General features: G+C 37.6%; 2 protein-coding genes across 5 annotated transcripts in view; one reads left to right on the top strand and one right to left on the bottom strand.

Annotated features, from left to right (window-relative positions):
• LOC115221736 (palmitoyltransferase ZDHHC11-like) overlaps nucleotides 1–4,817 on the bottom strand; it is a 122,363-nt gene extending 117,546 nt beyond the window's left edge. Inside the window, exon 1 of one of the 4 annotated variants that reach the window (XM_036510950.1) lies at nucleotides 4,487–4,817. The gene's annotated coding sequence lies outside the window, so the exon portion shown is untranslated. Of the gene's footprint in view, nucleotides 1–2,574; nucleotides 2,725–4,486 lie in introns of those variants that run through there. The other 3 variants (XM_029791949.2, XM_029791950.2, XM_036510949.1) reach the window with 3 other exon arrangements.
• A 14,833-nt stretch (nucleotides 4,818–19,650) lies between these two features.
• The window catches only part of LOC115221399, a 25,837-nt gene continuing 25,627 nt past the window's right edge, over nucleotides 19,651–19,860 (top strand). The window contains exon 1 of the mRNA XM_036510955.1: nucleotides 19,651–19,803. The gene's annotated coding sequence lies outside the window, so the exon portion shown is untranslated. The remainder of the gene's footprint in view (nucleotides 19,804–19,860) is intronic.

Genomic DNA, 19,860 nt, shown 5'->3' on the forward strand with positions numbered 1-19,860 from the left:
CAGATCAGACTGGAGCCTGGTGCAGCCTCCTGGCTTCCCAGACCCCGGTCGAACCGTCCAACCTGTGCTAGCGCGGAAAACGGACGTTAAACGATGATGATATATATATATATATATATACATGTATGTATGTATGTATGTGTATGTACATATATATATTGGAGGCGCAATGGCCTAGTGGTTAGGGCAGCGGACTTGCGGTCGGAGGATCGCGGTTTCGATTCCCAGACCGGGTGTTGTGTGTGTTTATTGAGCGAAAAACACCTAAAAGCTCCACGAGGCTCCGGCAGGAGGTGGTGATCCCTGCTGTACTCTTTCACCACTCTAAAGGCGGTGCTCCAGCATGGCCGCAGTCAGATGACTGAAACAAGTACAAAAAAAAAAAAAAATATATATATATCCATGATGATATATATATATATTTATATATGTATGTATATGCGCGCGTATGCAAGCAATGCACGGCCATACACTGGCACATGGCTGACAAGGAAATATCCATCTAGCAAATGAATAAATAAATAAATAAACAGATAAATAAATGATCGTCTGCTCCGTTGCAGAAAATCAGTGCACCAACTCCCCTCTCCTCGCAATAAGATTCATATATCAAACCGGACAATGGAAACTTTGGGATTGATTCACAGTCATTCCGCATGTGTGTGAGACTACGAGCGGTGTTAGTACAGATATATATTATATATATATCGATATTATATATAATATATATTATATATATATATATATAATATATATCTATATGTCTAAGTCTATAAATACAAGCTTAAAGCACAAATATTTGTGTTTGTTTGTGTTGTTAACGGGATTTATAAATAAATCTATGTATGAACGGCGAGGAAAAGGGGGAATAGATTTTAGGTAAAATATTTATGGGTTAGTACGTCGATGTCGTTCGTATTGAACATACCAACGATCAAAGGCATTCCACCCGTGACTGTCCGTTCTAGGACAGCATCAGTCTTGTTTTATTTTATTTTATTGAAAACAGCAAGGTATGATTTAAAGGAGATTTGGCTTCTATTTTTAGCTAGCTGGTCGGGGTGAACACTTATAGGGTCCCCTCACTGGCTCTTCGATCAGTATATTTATGATGTATATATATATATATATTATATATATATATATATATATATACACAAGAGTTATATATTTTATTTATTTTTTATTTTTATTTTTATTTTCATCTAGTTTCAGCTCACAAGCTGTGGCCATGCTGGGGCACCGCCATATATATATATATATAGTTATATCCAAAATCAGTTTCTCTTAAGTGTATTGAATATGTATCAGTCGTGTACAGAATGAAGACACCACACGTCTATAAAAAATATATAAATATCACATACATTGAATACATAAGCTGTGTGTGTGTGTCTGTGTATGTGTGTGTCTGTGTGTGTGTGTTTCTGTGTGTCTGTGTGAGTGTGTGTGTGTATGTATGATGCAACGCGTGTCTGTATGTAATACAGTGTGTCTAATGAAGAAATTACAGCTGACATTCTCGCTGTGTGTTTGCGTATGCTTGCGTATGTATGTGCGTGCGAGTGTCAGTTTGTCCGTATCTATAAATGAATGGATGGCTGTCAGCTTCAGAAGAAAGAAAGAAGGAAAAAAATAAAGAGAGAGAGAGAGGGGGGGAGAAGGGAGAGAATTTAAATGAAAAGAAGGGCATAAAAAGAAGAAAGAAGAAAAAAATAAAGCAAAAAAGGTAAAGCAGGAGAGAGAGAGAGAGAGAGACTTGAATGATGATTTGTAAGAGAAGAAAGAGTGAAAAAGCAGAGATTGCAAATGAAAGGAAGTAATAATAGACACAGAAGGATGATGATAAATGACATGAATAGAAAAGAAATCTCTCTCTCTCTTTGTCTCACATATATGTAAGTATTTTGTGTGTGTGTATGCGTGTGTGTGTGTGTGTGGTGTGTGTGTGTGTGTGTCTGTACACATACAGGCACATATAACATGATTATGTATAATTATATATACGTATATATGTATAAATACATACACATACATACATATATATAATTATATATATGTATATATGTATAATTATATATATAAATATATACGTGCAATTATATGTATATATAATTGTGTATATATATATATATATATATAAATATATATATATACATATATATATAATATATATAATACATACATGTCATACATACATACATACATACATAACACATGTACGTACGTACATACATACATACATACATACATACATACATACATACATACACGTACGTACATATGTACAACAAACAAACAAACAATATACGTAATATATATATATACTATATATTATGTATATCACAGTATGAATCTATCTAGCAATCTCGGATAATCTGTGTCTATCATTGTTAGACGAAAATAGAAGTTGGTGTCAGGACAGAAGATGAAGATGAAGATGAAGACAACGAAGGAAAAAAAAAAGACTATAGAAGACTATATACAAGAAGGAGATAACGGCAATGCTGGTGATGGTGTGTGTTTGTGACAATGGTGGTGATGAAGAACAAAGTGGTTGGAGTCCTTGCTCACCGTGGTTGTCACTCGAGAAGAAATGGTACTCACGGCCTGGCTCCAGCTTCACCTGACAACTTTTCCATCAATTGTGTAACCTTGTGAAATCTTGGACAGAAAAATGAAAGCCGAAACGGATAATTCAGGTCAGAGAGAGAGAAAGAGAGGGAGAGAGACAGAGACAGAGAGAGAGAGAGGGGGGGAGGAGGAATAGAGAAATTGAAAGTAGGAGAGTAGAAAGAGAGGGAGAGACAGAGACAGAGACAGAGAGAGGGGGAGGAGGAATGGAGAAATCGAAAGTAGGAGAGTAGAGAGAGAGAGAGAAAAGGGGGTTAAGTAAGTATTGGGAAATGTAGAGAGAGAGAGTAAAAGGTATAGACGGAGGGGGAAAAGAAAAACGAGCGTGGAAGTAAGAGTATTAGAGCAGACAGGGGTGTATGTATATAAGACGCGGATAGAGGAAGAGCAAGAGGGGAGGGAAAAAATCGAACCGATAGAGATGGAGATCTGTGAGACAGAAGGGGAGGAGAACACGAGGGAGAAGACGATATCGAGGTAGAGACGTAGAGACAGGGAAAGCGTAATAGTAAGCGAGGAGGGGGGAGACAGATAGGAAGGGAAAGGTTTTGCAAAGTGAAAGGAATAGAGGGAGGTAGGAAGAGGGGAAATGACTCTAAAGAGAATTAGGTAAGAGGAAAGGCAGAGAGGAAGGCGATCGAGGTGAGTGTGAGAATTAGATGAAGGGGAGGAGAGTGGAGTGAATACTTGATTAGAGTAAAAGGCGAAGGGGAGTTATGTAGATATGTGTATGTTTATAGACGAAAAGAGAAAAGAGAAAGTGAAAGTAGGCTAGAGGAGACAGAGAGAGAGAGAGAAATAGAGAGGAAGAAAGAAAGACTGACAGTGGAAAAGAAAGATGTTCTAATAAGAACAATGAAGAAAAATTACAAAAAAGAGGGGAATATAAAAAGTATTAAGGGAAAATAAAGAATAAAATAGAAAGATATTGAATAAATAGTGAGTAAAACAGAGAAAATGAGTGCAAAAGAGAGAGACAGAGAGAGAGAGAGAGAGAGAGAGAGACGTATTATTTATGTGGGTTCACTGGCTGTGACGTAGGAAACGTTGCTATGCGGTTGCTAACCACCAAATCAACAATGGTTGGTTGCCGTTCGCGCAGTGCTATGGATACTGCGCTTTCTGTCCCGAACACTGATTATATGTGTATGTGTGTGTGTATATGTATTACACTTATGTTTTTATGTGTGTGTGTGTATGTATCCGGATGTGTGAGAGTATAAATATCGATAATGAAGTGTGTGACTGTATGAAAGAGAGAGAGAGAGAGAGAGAGAGAGCGTGTGTGTGTATGTATGTGTGTTTATAATGTATGTGTATTAATTTATTTTTCTCCATACTCATAACAGACACATACACATACATTTATATCATACATACAAACAGAGCAATTAATGTGTAACTATTTGGTCTCCTAACACATTCTTGTTTTTCCCCCAATTTCTTACTCTTTTACACACACACACACACACATATATATATATATATAAAACACATACATGCATAAACGTGTGAGTGTATGCGTATGTAAGTGCGTACGGATGTATGTATGTATGTATGTATGTATGTATGTATGTATGATGTATGTATGTATGTATGTATGTATGTATGTATGTATGTATGTATGTATGTATCTATGTATGTGTGTGCATGCGTGTGGTGTCCAATACAATGCGAGTACATATAAACTAAGTCATTGACATTTCTTGATGTTTCTTTTTTTTTCTTTTGTTTTACCTGCCTGCATCTTAAGAGAAAATCAACAACCAGTGGTATAGTGGTATGATAACAACGAAATTATTTTATATTAAATCATCTTTTTTTTTTTACCTGTAGCGGCTTTGATACTCACCTCGTTTTTTTCCTCAATCTCATACACAAATTCTTTGGAAATCCTGATTGATAAAGACTTTTCTCTCTCTTTCTCTTTCTCTACACACACACTGTGTTATTGTCTTGATTGTTTATCTCTGCCTCTCTTTTTTTCTCATATTTGTGTGTGCCTGCGTGTGTATGTGTGTGTATTTATGTGTGCCTGTGTGTGTATGTAACGCGCGCGCGTATGAATGTGCGTAAATTCGGGTTACAGAGAAGATGCAAAAACATTCATTCACAAAAACACATACGCTTGTATGTAAATTTATGTGCGTTTGTAAGTGAATGTGTAGGTGCAACCTTACGCTCGTGCGCCGACAGTAGTACAGAGGAATAAAGGGAGAGGGATGAAGAAAGAGGTGAGTGTGAGATGGAGAAAGAGTGAAAGTAGCAACAGAGAGTAGTGGGAGGATTTTGGCGATTACTATAACATTATGAATGAAAATGTCGGTTTGTGAATATTCGTACATATAATTAATTCTTCAACAGAGGCTGGTTTTCACACCACTATTTTTGATGAAATGTGTAGTTTTTGTATTTGTTACAGCCGATGTTCTTCCTATAAATGCTGGTACTTCATATCAAATTGTATATTCTGTCTTACCTGGATCTTAAATTGTAAGAATTTCTACAATTTTCGTTTTTCTTTCGTAGTATGTCAGTGCTGTGTCGCTTTCACGTAAAACCGTAGTAACGAGAGATTGTAAAATTAACCCCAGTTGCTAAACGTAAGACTTGGAATATGACATCTGCCATTAATTCACATGATAGCATTTCTTTGAATTGTCGACAAATCATCATCATTAACATAATCAAGAACTACTGCAGTCACATGTAGTAGCGTGACCATTGAGTAAAATGCGTTATCCAATAAGCTCTAGTAATAGTATTTGTAGTAGTTTCATTCATTCATTCATTCATTCGAGAATTCATTCATTCAGTTGTTCCAAACTATTCATTCATAGGTTTGTTCTTACGATTATAGTTGCAAGTAGGAAAGTATGTGCCCATAGCCTGTCTTAGCCAAATTGCAGTTATGGTGACGGAGTTGAAGGTGGTGGTGGGTATTGGAAGCGTGGGATGGCTGGATGGAAGTGGAATTAGTGCTGTTAACGTTTCATTTTGAAGAATTGAAGTGTCGATCCAATTAATTGATGGAAATACATGGACGGGGAAGGTAGTTCGGATTAAGGAAAACCCAACCACGGGAGTAGCGTTTAAATTAATGAAGAGGGCCTCGTTAAAACAAAAGAAGTGCTGTTTTTAATTCTCATTCTTGATGATCTCAGATTATTTTCTCCATGTTGATTAATTAAAGCAAAAAAAAAAAAAAGAAAAGAAAAGAAAACGAAAATCCTCTCTTTTGATGTTTAAACACCAGGTTCTCTCTGATCGAGGCGTTCCAACTGTGACCATCCCATATATTTGAGGGTAGGTAGAGCTACATTATTTAATGTCCTTCCATTTTTTTTAAAGACGTTATGGTGTATTTTTAAGGTAAAAATTTAGCTACTATTTCTAGCATGTTGAGTGATCATTAGAAACTTGTGCTACTTTTGATGTCTGATGTTGTTGTTGTCTAGTGTCAGCAGTGATCGAACAGAAGCGTTCCAACCGTGATCATCTCGAACACTATTCATTATACACTGTATCTAGAAACACATTGCCCGACGTGTCCCTCTTTTTGTAGGACGATAGGGTACGATTTTGGGACGACTTGGTTGCTATTTCTGTTTGGTGTTCTTTTGTTCATCTACTGATCGAAGACGTTCCATTTGTGACCATCCCGCCCTTAGACGGTTATCTAGAACTGCCTTATACAATATACATTTTTAAGACGGTGTTGTTTGAAGGTGATTTAGCTACTATTTTTAGCAGGTCGAGAACCACGTAGAGGTTCGCTCTTTGATATAATATAAAATGGTAAAATACATAAATAATTTTTGCATTATAGATCTAATGGTACTCGTGGTTTAGTGTGGTCCATAAACGCACACACAGAGGTACATTAAAGTGCTTCATTGTGCTTTCTTTAAGACATAATTTAACATCAATGAATATTTAAATGTCTTGCATATTACACACATATAAATACACGCAAACGCACGTTCACACACACATATGTATGTATGTATGTATGTGTATGTATGTATGTATGTATGTATGTATGTATGTATGTATGTATGTGTGTATGTATGTATGTGTGTGTGTATGTATTATGTATGTGTGTATGTATGTATGTATGTGTGTGTGTATGTATGTATGTGTGTGTATATATGTAAGTATGTATGCGTGTCATTGTTCAGTTTATTTCAAGATTTCTTGCCAATAGACAGAGGTCTTTAACCTAGATTCTAGGCTCCTTCATTAGAATTTCAACATCAACAACATGGTATGTATATATGTATGTATGTATGTATATCATTGTTCAGTTTTATTTCAAGATTTCTTGCCAATAGAGAAAGAGCCGGTTTCGAACCTAGATTCAAGGCTCCTTTGGCATTTCAACATCAACATATATGTATATATGTATGTATGTATATATGTATGTATGTATCTATGTATAATCACTAAAAAAGTATCTGTATAAACTCAGTTAGATAGAATTTACTAAAACACTCACTAATAAGGAACACAAATGTTTATATACTAACAGTATTAAAGGGGAAGGATGAAAAATCAGTGTGTATGTATTATGTAATAAATAAGACAGTTAAGTGTGTACGTGTGAATATATATATCTGTGTGTGTGTGAATACCTGGAAGAATAAAGCCTTCAATCAAATTTTAAGGTAGTCATTCATATAAATTAGATAAATTTTATTTTCTGTACACTTCTTTGTATTAAGTCCTTTTTTCTTTCTTTTTCTTTGTCTTGGATATAACCCGCGAACCGTTCATTATTAGTGCAAGATTCAATGGCATCAACTAATTCTTCCTCCTTAAACTGTTGGTCTCATACCCAAATCAAAAATCATTAATTATATTACTATTTGCAGCTCTTGTGGTCAATAAAGAAATTATTACAACCATTTTTATAATATATACATAGATATGTATGTGTGTATATTATTTTATCTTTTACTTACTTCAGTCATTAGACTGCGGCCATGTCGAGCACCTCTTAAAGTGTGTATGTATGTATATATATATAATATATATATATATTAATATATATATATATTATATTATATATATATATATATATATAATATATATATATATATATATATATATATATATATATATATTGTCTTAATAACTGATGAAAAATGCCTAGAAGCTTTCAGCTCCGGTATTTGAAACTCAATATCATCACAACTTATTGATTGTCCTATATTATATATATATATATATATATTATATATATATATATATATAGAGAGAGAGAGAGAGAGAGAGATACACACTCATACATGTATTTCGTTTTTGCTTTTGGTTTGCAAGATTCTTTATGTGAATTCGTGTGTTGAAGCATATTTTATTTTGTCTGGAGAGAGTCATTCTCTATTAGTGCCTTATTAATTCAACACACGCACCGGTTCGATTTCCACTCATTTCCTTTTTTTAGTTTTTGTAAAATTTTCGTTGCATCTTGCAACCTTTTCATATAGTCGTTAGAAAAAATAAATGAATGGATATCGAACCGGTGACTATGTTAAGTATTAAGGCACTAAAAGAGAATGACTCTCCCCGACACAATAAGATAGATAGATGGATAAATAGATAGATAGATAGATAGATAGATAGATAGATAGATAGATAGATAGATAGATAGATAGATAGATAGATAGGCACACAAATAGACAGGTAGACAAATAGATAGATAGAGAGAGAGAGAGAGAGAGAGAGAGACAGGCACACAAATAAATAGGTAGAGAGAGAGAGAGAGAGACCGGCACACAAATAGACAGGTAGACAAATAGATAGATAGAGAGAGATAGATAGATAGACAGGCACACAAATAGACAGGTAGACAAATAGATAAATAGATAGATAGAGAGAGAGAGATAGACAGGCACACAAATAGATAGGTAGACAAATAGATAAATAGATAGATAGAAAGAGAGATAGATAGACAGGCACACAAATAGATATATATATATATAGAGAGAGAGAGAGAGAGAGAGAGAGATAGACCGGCACACAAATAGACAGGTAGACAAATAGATAGAGAGATAGAGAGAGAGAGATAGACCGGCACACAAATAGACAGGCACACAGATAGGTAGACAAATAAATAAATAGATAGATAAAGAGAGAGAGAGAGAGAGAGACAGGCACACAAATAGACAGGTAGACAAATAGATAGATACGTAGAGAGAGAGAGAGAGAGATAGGCAGGTAGACAAATAGATAGATAGATATAACACCGAAGGCGAATTTTCATATGGAGAATTTGTTTTGTTCTTTTTACCGCCGCGTTAACCATGATCAAACATAGACCGACCACCTACGATCAAAGGCATTCTAACCGTGACCGTCTCCTCTTGTCAGACAGCTTCTCTTAGACAGCATTTATCCAATATACCCTTCCGTTCATTTTCATTTTTATTTTTACGGTGTGATTTCGAAAAGAGACTTTTAGCCGGTCGCGTGATCAATCACATAGAGAGCCTTATGGTACTCAGCTGTTTCGGCTAACTGCCCCCCCCCCCCCCACCACCACCACCACCACACACACGTATGTATACGGAACAAACGTGATGAACCTTTGTGCGGTCGCTCCAGCTGCTAGAACTAACTACCAAATCTTCTTTAAATCACATCTTAACATCGTAAGAAAGAAAAAAAAAAACAAAAGCGTAGAGGGGAAACAACATTGGACGACAATATAGTCTTTTGGTGTACGAAAATGACCGGATTTTCTCAGCTAGAATATCTTTAATCTCAGAGGTGTTCATTCAGAGCTGACTTGGGATGTATGTACAGTAATCACAGCAAAAACGACTATTGTTTAACCCCGGTCAACTATCTCTCTCTATATATAAAGCTGAAGTTGTTCGTGTATGGCAGGTTTGGCAGCTTTCAACTAACACTATCTCCTCTGAGGACCCTGCGGCACAAGTTGACCAAAATTGAGAGTATGATAGAAGAAGGCTTGCTCTTCCTTCCGTAGAAGAAAAAATTCAAATCGGACCATGTTAACACCAAAAATTATTTACATCAAAATGGTGCTTTTTTTCTATGAAAATCCCTATTTTTTACGATATTTGACTGCTGTGTCGCCATTTTTCGGTGTATTTCAACCAGAAAAATGTTCACTTAAAGAGAATAACAAGCTACATAATGCAAAAGTTTTACTTTTCAAAAATTCCAATTCTAAAGGGTCGAAACAAACCCGAGCAACGCCGGGCGATACTGTTAGTTATCAATAAGGAAAGAAAGACATCCTTGCTCCAAAATTTTCAGGAATATATCTAGAACTACATAATCTTTTGATGAAAAGGCATTCTTGCTTCATCATTTTTAGAAGTGCGTCTGTCTAAGACTACATTATCCAATATTCCACCCCCCACTCCCATTTAATATGGTAGAGTGCAAGTTCGATAAGATTTCGCTGCTATTTCTAGCAAATCGAACGACCACGTATAGGCTCACTTGTTGGCTCCTGTATACAAGTGGGACAGTTATTCAAAACAGAATGAAATAGACCCACTGCGTGGCACTTTGGGCAAGTGTCTTCTACTATAGCCTCGGGCCGACCAAAGTCTTGTAAGTGGATTTGGTAGACGGAAACTAAAAGAAGCCCATCGTATATATGTATATATATATATATATGTGTGTGTATATACGTTTGTGCGTCTGTGTTTGTTCCCCCAACATCACTTGACAACCGATGCTGGTTTGTTTACGTCCCCAAAACTTAGCAGTTCAATATGCCAAAGAAAGGCAAAAAATGGTTAAAGGTAAGTTGTATTAATCCTGTAACGTCTGAATAAATTAAGTGTTAAGATATTTCTTCGTGTTTCTCAATCCCTGAAAAGTGTATACATTTTTGGGGTGAAATCTGTATATGGGCCAACTATCTAAGATGGAATCGCTCCAAAGAAATTTTACCTCATACTTCTCAGAAACGAGGGACCTGGACTATTGGCAAAGACTCAAAACCTTGAGGATGTACTCAATAAAAAGAAGATTTGAGCGATACCGAATTATATACATTTGGAAAATGATAGAGCAAAAGGTGCCAAACTTTGGTATCAAAACCTACCACTCACTGCGCCACGGAAGACGCTGCCAGCTACCACCAATCAACAAAAAGTCTGGCCAGGCAGCAAAAACCCTGCGAGAATCAAGTCTGTTGGTTCGAGGAGCACAACTATTCAACTCCATTCCGGTACATGTCAGAAATCTATCAGGATGCAGTGTGGAATCATTCAAATTGCAGCTGGATAGATACTTAAGCACCATTAGAGATTAACCCCATCTCCCAGGATATACACAATGAGCACAAACTCGCTCCTACACATGTCAAAATTAAACAGAGAATACAACCTCGCAACCACACCAGACTCTGAGGGTGGAGTCTTCGACTTGGCCTGAGCATGGACTCAAACTCAAATGAAATGAAATGAAATGAAATGTTGCATGAGTGTGTGTGTGTTTCTGTCTCTTTGTCTTGGTCTCATGTGATGGTTGTACACAAGAGTCAACATCATACAAGCAATATCCTTTGTTTTCAATCTTCTGTGAAGATATGCCTGGCCATGGAGAAATATTGCCTAGCTTGGAAATACATAAGGCAATGGGAAGGGCATCTAGGCATAGAAAATCTGTCCCAATAAATTCCAGCTAATTCATGTGAATTGGGAAATTCAAACATTAAAGCAATGGTGATAATGATGATCACACACACACACACATATATATATAACAGGCTCCTTACAGTTTTTGTCTACCAAAACCACTCACAAGGTTTGAGTAGGTTTGATGATATAGTAGAAGACACTTACCTAAGGAGCAAGGAGTCACACAGTGGGACTGAACTCACGGCCATGTAGTTGGGAAGCGAACTTCTTAACCATAGGCGCAGGAATGGCTGTGTGGTAAGTAGCTTGCTTACCAACCACATGGTTCTGGGTTCAGTCCTACTGCGTGGCATCTTGGCAGGTGTCTTCTACTGTAGCCTTGGGCCGACCGAAGCCTTGTGAGTGGATTTGGTTGATGGAAACTGAAAGAAGCCTATCGTGTGTGTGTGTATATATATATATGTATGTACGTGTGTGTATATGTTTGTGTGTCTGTTTGTCCCCCCAACATCTCTTGACAACCTATGCTGGTGTGTTTACGTCCCCGTCACTTAGCAGTTCGGCAGAGAGATCAATAGAATAAGTACTAGGCTTACAACAAATAAGTCCTGGGGTCGATGTTTTTGACTAAAAGTCTGCAGGTATTAAATCAGGGGAATGCGCAGGAAACACAACTGCATCTCTTCATCCTATCCATTGTCCTTACAAACTCTCGCTCCAGCATGGCCACAGTCAAATGACTGAAACAAATAAAAGAAAAAAAATGTAAATTTAACTTTATCTTTTCTTTCTACTTTCAGATTCTTGATTCCATAGAACATGTGGCTTAGCTGAGATTTGATCCATTTCCACTGGTCTTGTGTCTCAGTTGTTACCGACTAAGATATGCTGCCACATTAACCTGGTCGTTGTCATTGGTTAATTCCAGGTGAGCCCTGACCGAAAAAATCTAGCATCAAAGGTATTTCATACCAGCTATGACTATCCTATTCTTCACTCTGGCAGTATGATTTGAGGGATATTTGGCTGTTATTTTGTTTTAAAAATATAAGATTGTGGAAGTCTCGAAGTATCAAATGGATTTAGGAGTATAACTGTTCCAAACCATAATATAAAGAACTAAAAAGAAAATTTGAAAAATCATTAATAAAAAAAAAGAAATCAAATTTCATCATACTCATGTTTTTATTATAACATATTTGAAAGAAAAGTTGTTCCTCCTTATGCACTTACACACACACACAAACACACACACATCCATGTACATACATATATATATTGCAATATCCAGGGCTTCATTATTTCTGAAGGAGGAGCCCCCTCCCTGGATTCCTTCCACCGCTGTCTGTCTCTACCAGTCATGGCTATGTAGACTTCAGGTCAGTGGTTTTCAACCAGGGTTCCGCGGAACCTTAGGGTTCTGCCATTACAGTCCAGGGGTTCCGCAAGAAGTTACAAAACTGCTAAAATCAGCAGTAGTTTTTAAGTCTCCTGTGCAGATATGTGTGCATAAAACTATCAAATTATTGCACAGGGGTTCCTCGAGCCAGTGGAATGTTTCCTTGGGATTCCGCTCCTGCAAAAAGGTTGAAAAGCACTGCTTCAGGTAGTAAGTGAAACCATCTCACTATCTTGTCTTAGGCCATCCTCTTGATCTGTCCATTGTTTTGGTGTCTATTCTGTCACCCTGATTGTCCATCTGTTGTCTTTCAGTCATGCAATGTACCTAACCCATTTGTATTTGTTGTCTTTGATGGTTCCCATGATGTTATTAACACTTGTGTGCTGTTCAATCCAGGCATTGGTTTTCTTGGCTTGCAATATATCTGCCGCCTCGATGCCAGTGCTGCCAGACTGGCACCCATGCCAGTCACACTTAAAAAGCACCAGTTGAGTGTGACCATTACCAGTGCTGCCTGACAGGCACCCGTGCCAGTGGCACTTAAAAAGCATCAGTTGAGTGTGGCCGATGCCATTGCTGCCTGACTGGCTCCTGTTCCGGTAGCACTTAAAAAGCATCAGTTGAGCGTGGCCATTGCCAGTGCCGCCTGACTGGCCCCCATGGCAGTGACACGTAAAAAGCACTTACAACACTCTCAGAGTTGTTGGCATTAGGAAGGGCATCCAGCTGTAGAAACCTTACCATATCAGACAGGAGCCTGGGGCAGCCTCCTGGCTTGCTAGTACTCAGTCAAACTGTCCAACCCATACCAGCATGGAAAGTGGACGTTAAACGATGATGATATACATACATACATATATATTACATACCTATATATTCAACATGATATGGCCATAAGCAGCCATATAATGTTGAAGGCACTAGTTCTCTTCTGCTCATAATATTTTGTCTACCCCTCTGGCTAATCTGACATGTCATGTAATGTTATGGGTTTGTCTGCCCCTCTGGCTAATCTGACATCAACCCATAACATTACATGACATGTCAGATTAGCCAGAGGGGCAGACCAACCCATAACATTCCATGACATGCCAGATTAGCCAGAGGGGCAGACAAACCCATAGCATTACATGACATATCAGATTAGCCAGAGGGGTAGACCAACCCATAACATTACATGACATGTCAGATTAGCCAGAGGGGCAGAAAACCCATAACATTACATGACATGTCAGATTAGCCAGAGGGGCAGACCAACCCATAACATTACATGACATGTCAGGTAGCCAGAGGGGGTTTCTGTCCACTTTTCATGCAACAATCAAAAGAATTCATCTTTAGCTTTAGGTAGAGTTTTTCGTATAGCTCTATCTCATATACTCCAAAGATTTTCAATTGGGTTCATGTCAAGAGATTGGCTGGGCCAAGGAAGCTTTTTCATCTGATTTTCAGTCAGCCATTCTTGATTCCTTTTCGCTGTATGGCATGGAGCCCCATCTTCCATGAATAAAAACTCATTTTTCATTATGTCATTATGTGAATACATCGGAAGTAGTCCTTGCTTAAGTATTTCAATGTATTTTTCAGAGTTCCAACACATTCCATCAGCTCAGAACAACCATTGCTGGTGACAGCTTCCCCTAACATTACTGAGATACCGCCATGTTTCACAGTTGGTTGGAGTTGTTTCAAATCAAATTCTTGACTGGGAAGCCTCCAGACCCAACACATCTACTGTCTGAAAATAATGCAAATCTGGGTTCATCTGAGAAAATCACTCTATCCTAAAATGAACTGGATTTTTCTGGCATCTCTTCATTTCTTTCTTTTCATGATATTAATTGGTTGAAGGAGAGGTTTTCTTCTAGCAGCTCTTCCATAATATCCAAGCTTATGCAGATATGTAGCACACGTTCTTGGACTAACTTCTAGCTGTTTTGCAATATCAGAAGCCTTTTAACGGGGTTTTTTTCCACAATTCTCTTCAAACAGCGAAGCTTCCTTTCCAAGGGCCCAGGTCAGCTGGGACGAGAATCTGTTGATTTTTTCCTTGGCTTTTGAATTGCACTATAATTCTATTTACAGTAGCAAAAGGAATTTGAAGATTTTTGGCAGTTTTTCGCTGGCAAAAACCAGCCTCAGATTGCCCAACAATACGACCTCTTTGAAAATCTGACAGTTCTGCTGGATTTTTTGTGCATGGCATGGTTACTCTTTGCAAATGTTTAATATAATGGCACCTGGAATGAAAATGAATAATTACATTGTATGTTTGTCTATCTGTGTTTGTCCCCCGCCATCGATTAACAAACTGATGTTGGTGTGTTTAAGTTTTCCGTACATTAGCAGTTCGGCAAGAAGACCGATGGAATGACTTACAAAGAATAAGTCCTGGGGTTGATTTGTTCGACTAAAAGCATGGCCGCAGTCAAATGACTGAAACAAGTAAAAGAATAAAAGAACATATATACACAAGAGGTACTGAAAAGTTCCTGACTTTAAGGGTATCATGAAAAGTGTGGTTGGCGTCCCAACCTTCTGAGTTCTTTTACAGGGATTAGAAAAATTGAAGGGCCACTGCAATAAGCATGAGAGTCTGAAAATGGAATATGCTGAATAAAATCTTAAGTAACTGATCCACCTATATTTCCTTTTACCCAAAGCCAAGAACTTTTCAGCCCCGCTCCCACTCGTATATATGTATATATATATATATATATAATATATATATAATATATATATATATATATATATATATATATATATATATATATATATATATATATACGTTGGGTTGTCCAGAAAGTTTGAGCCAATTTATAGTAGCCTACCTTTCAACTTATTTTAGAACATGGTTGAGTCCATAAAATAGGATTTGACTACACCATTTAGAGCACAGTTTAAGCTAACTTTTCATGGAAGAAGGTTTATTCCAAAATTCCAGTCTTATCGAACCTGTTAAAAATATTTTGCTCCTGAAAAATGGAGGTCATGGAGCTCTAAAATGTGAGAGTTAAGGCCCCTGTTGGGGGTGGGCATCTTAATGTCGACCAGAGAAGTTGAATTGTTGAGAATCTTTTTAACTTGGGTTTTATATCTATTGCTTGAATTTCTTTGAAATAGGAAATATATGTTCACTGGGTTTGTAAAAGAGAGCAAAGCTACAGGAAACCAAAAGACGAATGATCACAATAAGCAGTCAGCTACCCTACCGTAGTCGTTACCACCCCCAATGTAGGATTCCTCACCATCAAGGTGACAGCCACAGCCATAGCCATAAGATGCATTATGAATCTATAGCAATTGGAAGGGCGTGACCCAACTGAAATAAACATTAACAACTGTGTGACGTGAGGGCTAAGGAGAAATGAAAGTGTCACCTCTGGAGTTTGCAAATGACCACTATACTGATACGTAACTGGACAGAATAAATTTACAATCTATAAATGTCTATGAATAACCAGTCACTCATCTGGGAAGGCCTTGAAATCAATGTTACCATCTGGGGACTATGTGTGGCCCAGTAATAATAAAAAGACTGAAAAGAGGTCTGCAATCGAATAACTTTACTCAACACTTTGCAATTGAATCAGTGGAGGCAAAGATGCCTCTCATTTACTTGACAATTTATGCACCACATTGCAGAAATCACAATGTCAAACTGTTACACTGTTGAGGAAGGAAGGAAGACGGTGTGGAGATAGACTCTTACAGTTGCACTCTACTGATGGTGTATTTCTCTTGCAAACGACCAACAGCCAATATTATATTTGCGATCTATTCCACCATCTACTTCTACTTTCACTATAGTTTGTTTTACAATCTTCGTCACTTTTAAGAAAAGATTACTGATAGAGGACATTTGCAGCAACGCATGCGGGCAATGCAAGGGTATGTCTTGGACAGTTGCTGAAATTACATCTAAAATTAGTATCGTTATATATCTAGACAATAAAGTGTTAAATCAAATAATTTAATTCACAACGTCAGTAGTATATAAATAAGTTTCTTGTGGCCCCTCGCCTACCTTCTTAATAAAAAGAAACTGAAATTGAAGGGAAATAACAACGGACAGCTAAAAATTTTGAGTCTAAGGGAAGTAACTGTTATTACTAATAACGAAGCTGATTAAGAATAAAACCACGAAACATTCATCTAAAGGTAAAGAATATATGCAGGTTCGCTAGCAATTGTACTTAATCTTAGAGGCTTGTGATGGACATAAATATCAAGGCCACAAATTTGTCTAAAAATAAAAGTGAAATAGATCTCCATGTGTCCAACACACGTGGACATGCCTACGAAGTCAGAAAACAGCACAGCTCCCATGACTTTCGGAAACATTTTTTCACGCTAAGAGTTGCTGAAGCATGGAATAAACTGCTTGCGTCAGTTGTTGACTGCCATGACACTGCATCCTTTAAGGCCCTCATGCTTTCCGAAATCCGCCGAAACTACACCTGATTTTCTCCCCCTTCCATACTCATACACATATGTGTATGTCATGACTCATGCACTGTTCCTTTTCCTGACGCTTGTACATTACCCTATTTACTATACATACACTTTAGATTGAGTTGTGGTGCACCTGAGCACTGTACACAATGTTTTATTATTATTATTATTATTAGACTGGTTATTTTATGTAGAAGAGAAATCACTTTTCAATCTTAGAGCATGCACCTAGTTGTGTGTTTCTTTAAAATTTATATTTATGAACATTTGCATCTTGTTCTGCTTATCTTTTTTAAAACTTTACAGAGAGAGAGAGAGACGCAGGCGTTACTGTATGGTTAAGAAGTTTACTTCCTAAACACATGGTCTTCTACTATGGACCCAAACTGGCCAAAGTCTTCTGATTTGCATTCCATACACCAGCTTCACCCTTCTACTTATCACATTTCGGATCTTTTCGGTTTGAACGGCAGTTTTTTCTAGCGGTGTCATATGAAATTGTCACCCATAATTATGACCCTAGTATCGATCTATTGCATTTCAATCTGTTTTAGGGTTAGGAGTGGGGGGAAGGGTATTTTTTTTTCTTAACAAATGTAAATAAACCCAATCTGTTTCTTAAACGAGGGATATATTCATACGGCACAGAATGTTTTTTTTTTACCTCAATAGACGTCAGTGATTGGTTGAAATTGCAGAAATTGAAGAAAAACAACAACAAATATCTTACAAACTATAGAATTTTCTCAATAAAGCCAAGATAAAAAGATGTTTTATAAACACATTCTACCAATATACGAAGTTTAAAAGTGTTTAGTTACGTGGAAATTAGAGCTTGGCTGTGCAACTAATCTAAAAGCATTGTAATGGTACAGCCAGAGTGAACAAATGCTCGCTTTGACTATACAATTACAATGCTTAAACTGATCCTTGATTTCAGAGAAATTACATATGAAGAATGTGTATTGAGCCTTAGCAGGAAATCATAAGCAACTTCTCACTATTTTTTGCTTTAGATACAAAAATTCTAACCTTTTCTCTTTGATACCAGATTTTAAGTTTAGTTTTTTCCCCCAAAAGCATACTTTAACTCTTCAGTTATTGTAGGATATAGGACATCTTTTAGCTTGATGACTGCAGTGATACCACATAAAGTAAGGAATTTTAGTTTTAACTAGTTCAGGCTTTGTAACATAGCATTTCATGCTATTCCATATATGGCTTCTCACATTCTCTGCTACTCCCTACATTTCCATTGTTCTTATTATCCAGGAGTTTGGTATATCATCATCATCATCATCATCATCATCATCATCATCATCATCATCATCATCACCACATTCACCACCACCACCACCACCACCACTACCACCACCACCACTACCACCACCACCAACACCACCAACACCACCAACACCAACACCACCACCACCTCTATCACTACCACCACTACCATCACCACATCCACCACCACCACCACCACTATCACCAACACTACCACCACCACCACTACCACCACCACCACTACCACCACCACCAACACCACCAACACCACCAACACCAACACCACCACCACTATCACTACCACCACCACCACTACCATCACCACATCCACCACCACCACCACTATCACCACCACCACCACCACCACCACCACCACTACTACCAATACTACTACTACTACTACTAAAAAATTACACAATTTTTTTATTAAAATGCATTTGGTTTTTGCTAGATTAAAGTTTTACCGGCGAGTGTGTTACATTATAAGGCACAAAAAGAAAATGACTCTCCCCAGCCACAACAGAATATGCTTCAACACACGAACTCATAAAAAGAATCTTGCAAACCAAATCCCAAAACGAAATAGATTAAAGTTGTTTTATTAAATTTCCAGACATGTCCTCAAATACCTCCCTCACACTGCATTGTTATCAATATATACTCTTTTACTCTTTTACTTGTTTCAGTCATGTGACTGTGGCCATGCTGGAGCACCACCTTTAGTCAAGCAAATCGACCCAGGACTTATTCTTTGCAAGCCTAGTACTTATTCTATCGGTCTCTTTTTGCCGAACCACTAGGTGACGGGGACGTAAACACACCAGCATCGGTTGTCAAGCGATGTTGGGGGGGGGGGGACAAACACAGACACACAAACACGCACATACACACACACACACACACACACACATATATATATACGATGGGCTTCTTTCAGTTTCCGTCTACCAAATCCACTCACAAGGCTTTGGTCGGCCCAGGGCTATAGCAGAAGACACTTGCCCAAGGTGCCATGCAGTGGGACTGAACCCGGAACCATGTGGTTGGTAAGCAAGCTACTTACCACACAGCCACTCCTGCGCCTATATAACAATAATTTTTTATCCCACAAATTCAGACAATGTGTGTGTGCGTGAGCGTGTGTGTGTGTGTGTGTGTGAGAGGGTAAATTTAAAAACACATATCAAGATAGATAAGCGTAAGTAAAATACATAATCCGCAGGTTTTTAATAACATGCGGATGAGAGAAGCTGTTGTCTGAAACCTACTGAGATAAACAAGCAGTTTAAAAAAGGATTATCCTCAAATCACTTATATGCTGCAAGCCAGTTTAGACATGGTGAACACGGCGGTTTACGTATTCCCAGGAGCCGTCCTCTGATGCGGATAAGTTTACCACAGGTACTACTCACAAATGAAACATTCTCATCCATAAGTAATAGATATCTTTATCTAATA

Source organism: Octopus sinensis, linkage group LG18 (genome assembly GCF_006345805.1).
Source record: "Octopus sinensis linkage group LG18, ASM634580v1, whole genome shotgun sequence".
NCBI lineage: Eukaryota > Metazoa > Mollusca > Cephalopoda > Octopoda > Octopodidae > Octopus > Octopus sinensis.